Raw genomic sequence first — 3386 nt, 5'->3', positions numbered from 1 at the left:
GAGAGAGAGAGGGAGGGAAAGGACGAGCGTGGGAGAGAAAATGATGAAGTGAGAGATAGTAAGAGAAATAAAGAAGGATATGGTGAGAAAAAGAGCTAAATAGAGGGAGAACGAAACTGAGAGAATAGAGAATGACATAAAGTTTGAGAGAGAGCAAGAGTAATGAAGTAAGAAATCAAAAGAGCAAGGGAGGGATAGAGAAAAGAAAGAGGGATAGAGTGAGAGGGAGTGAGAGAAGGACTGAGCGATTTTGGAGAGAGAAAGAGAGAAAAAAAGAGAGAATGAGACATAAGAAATGAGGTAGGGAGGGAGAGAGAGAGGGGTAGATAGAGAGGGAGAGGGACAAAGGGAGAGAGAGGGTGGGAGGGATGGGAAGAGAGAAGAAAAAGGGAAGGTGATAGGATAAATAGAGAGTGCAAATAAAAAAGAGAGTTAGAAAGCAAGAGCGGGAGCTACAGAAAGAGGAAGATAGGGGGTGAGCAAGAGAGAGAGAGAGAGAGTTAAAGGTAGAGAGAGGGAGAGGATTGTAATGAATCAAACGATAAAGGTAGAGAGTGGAGCGTAGAGAGAGCAGGGGAGAGATAAATTGTGAGAGAGGATGACACAGAGAGGGAGAGAGAAAGAAGAGCATGAGAGTGAACTAGAGAGAAGAGAGAGCAAGAGCAAGAGATAAAGTAAGAGTGAGTGAAAGGGTAAGAGTGTAAGAGAGGTGGGGGAGAGAAGAGAGAAAGATGAGTAGAGAAAGTTGGAGAATTAAAGAGGGAGGTAGATATATCAATAGATGGAGAAATACATAAGAGATATGACAAGAAGAGAGAGAGAGTGCAAGGGGGTGGGAGTTGGAGAATTAATGAGGGAGGTAGAGAGAGATAAAGAGAGAGATAAAGAAAAAGAGAGACTTATGCCAAGTGATAAAGGGAGAGAGAAAAATGATAGAGGGAGAGAGAAAGGTTAGAGAGCGATGTTGAGATTAAAGAGTGGGAGAAAGAGAAAGAGATGGAGAGAAAATATCAAGACAGAGAATAGAGAGAAGAGAGATAGGGTGAGAGGGAGGGAGAATAAGGTAAAGAGGGAAGGAAAAAATTAAGGAGGGAATGAAGGAGAAAGAGAGGGAGAAAGAAGGAGATAACTATCTAGTGAGTAAACATGGAAAGAATGGCGACAGAGAGGGCAAGAGAGAGCAAGGGAGATAGAGAGAAAGAAAGAAAGGGAAGGTAGAGGTAGAGATAGAGGGCTAGAAGGAGTGAGAGAGAAAGAGGAGAGTGAAGAGAGGAAAGAGAGAGAGGAAGAGTGTGTGAAATAGTGAGCAAGAAAGACATAGAAGAGTAAGAGATAGAGAGCGATAGTGAGGGAGAGAGAGTGAGAGAGTGGTAATGAGAAGAGATAGGGAGAGAGGAAGAGAGAGATACAAAGAAAGAGAGATATATGGAGGGAGGGAGAGAGACAGAAGGATAGAGTGCAAGAGATGGTGAGTACGTTGAAGATAAAGTGAGAGAGAGTTATAGAGAGGAGATAGATAGAGTGAAGGTGAGGAAGGGAGGAGAAGGTGTGTGAGAGAGAGAGAAGGAGAGAAAGAGAAGAGAGAGAAGCTATTGGGAGATAAAGAGAGTTAAAAGAAAGAGGAGAGTGAGAGAAAGAAAGAGAAAGGAGAGGGATGGATAGAGAGAATGATGAACGAGAATAAGAGAAGTAAGCAAGGATTAGAAAGAGAAGAGAGAGTGACGTAAAGAATAGAGTGAGAGAAGGAGAGAGGAAGATACAACGAGAGAGAAAAGGAGGGATTGAGAAAGGGAGTGAGAGAAAAGAGGGAGCGAGAAAATAAAGAGAGTGAGAAATATGAGGGACCACTCTAGAGTGAGAAAGAAATAGAGAGAGATGGAGAGAAAGAGGAGAGGTAACAATAAAGAGAAACAGAGATGGAGTTGGAGAGATAGTGAGTGAGAGAAAGAAAGAGTGAGAGAGAGAGTAAGAGGGTGAAAAAGTGAGGTTAGGTTGAAGGAGGGTGTGAGAAAGGTAAAGAAAGCATCAGAGAGAGGAAGAGAGCTAGAGAAGATGAGTGAAAGAAAAGTCTGTTTGAGTGAGAAGAGAGAAAGATCTAGATAAAATGAGAGAGAGAGAGGGCGAGCTAGTGAAAACATAGATTTGGAGAGAGTGAACTAGCAAGTGAGAGAGCAAGAAAGAAGAGAGGGAGAAAAAAAAGAAGAAGAGAGATAAAGAGAGGGTGGAGGAAGAGAGAAAGGAGAGAAAGAAAAGAGAGAGAGTGAGAGATAGAGAGGATGAGATAGCAAAGAAAGAGAGAGAAAGTGAGAGAGAGAGAGGATGATTTAGCAAATAAAGAGAGAAAGAGAGAGGGAAGGGAGGAAGCGTCGGTGGTTGAGAGAATGAAAGAGAGTAGAGAATGGTGATTGAGAGAGGGAGATATGGAGAAAGAGAAGGAAATAAAGATAGTAGGTGAGAGAGAGTGTGACAGCAAGAAATAGGGGGAGGGGTAGAGAGAAAGGGTGGGAGGTAGAGAGAGGGATAGAAAGTGAGCAAGAAAGATATAAAAGAGAGAGATTAAGAGTGAGAGAGGGATAATGGGAGGGAGAGAGTGATGGAGAGTGAGGGTAGAAAGTCAGATAACAAAAAATAGTGAGGAATATATTTAAAGTATTCAAGATGGAGAGAAAGAAAGAGAGCGATAGGTTGAAAGATTGAGTCAGAGGGAAGGTAAGAGAGAGAAAGAGAGAAAGAGAGAAAGTGACTACAAAAGCTAGATATATAGATAGATGAAAAAATACTCAAGATATATGATAAGAAGCGACAGAGCAAGAGGGGAGAGAGAGCTGGAGCAAGAGGGAGGTAGTGAGTGTTATAGAGAGATAAATAGAGGGAGATAGAAAGAAAGAGGGATTGATGCCAAGAGATAGAGGAAGAATGAGAAATAAGAGTGAGAGAGAGATAGAATGGGGGAGAGTGAAGTTGAGACTACTGAGTGGGAGAAAGAGAAGGAGATGGAGAGAGAAATAACAAGAAAGAGAATTGAGAGAAGAGAGAAGGGTGAGGGAGGGAGAAAGAGGTACAAGAGGGTAGGAGTAAAAGAGAAAAAAAGAGAGGAGAGAAAGTAAGGTAGACGAAGAGAGGCAGAGCAAGAGGAGTAAAAGAGAGAGTGTGCAGGGAATTAAGGGGAGAGAGTTTGAGAAGAAAGAGGAACATAATAGATATTAAAAGAGAGAAAATAATGAACAAGAGAGAGGGTGAGAGAGAGAGATTGAAGAGAGAAAGAGAGAGTTAAAGAAGGTGACAGAACAAGAGAATGAGTGGAAGAGAGAGGTTAGAGGGATAAAGTTAGAGACATTGATAAAGGGGGGAGAAGAGAAAAAGTGAGTGATATAAGAATGGAAAGA

The sequence above is a fragment of the Phalaenopsis equestris genome, unplaced genomic scaffold (genome assembly GCF_001263595.1).
Source record: "Phalaenopsis equestris unplaced genomic scaffold, ASM126359v1 Scaffold001086, whole genome shotgun sequence".
NCBI classification, from domain to species: domain Eukaryota; kingdom Viridiplantae; phylum Streptophyta; class Magnoliopsida; order Asparagales; family Orchidaceae; genus Phalaenopsis; species Phalaenopsis equestris.
This window is presented reverse-complemented; position numbering follows the sequence as displayed.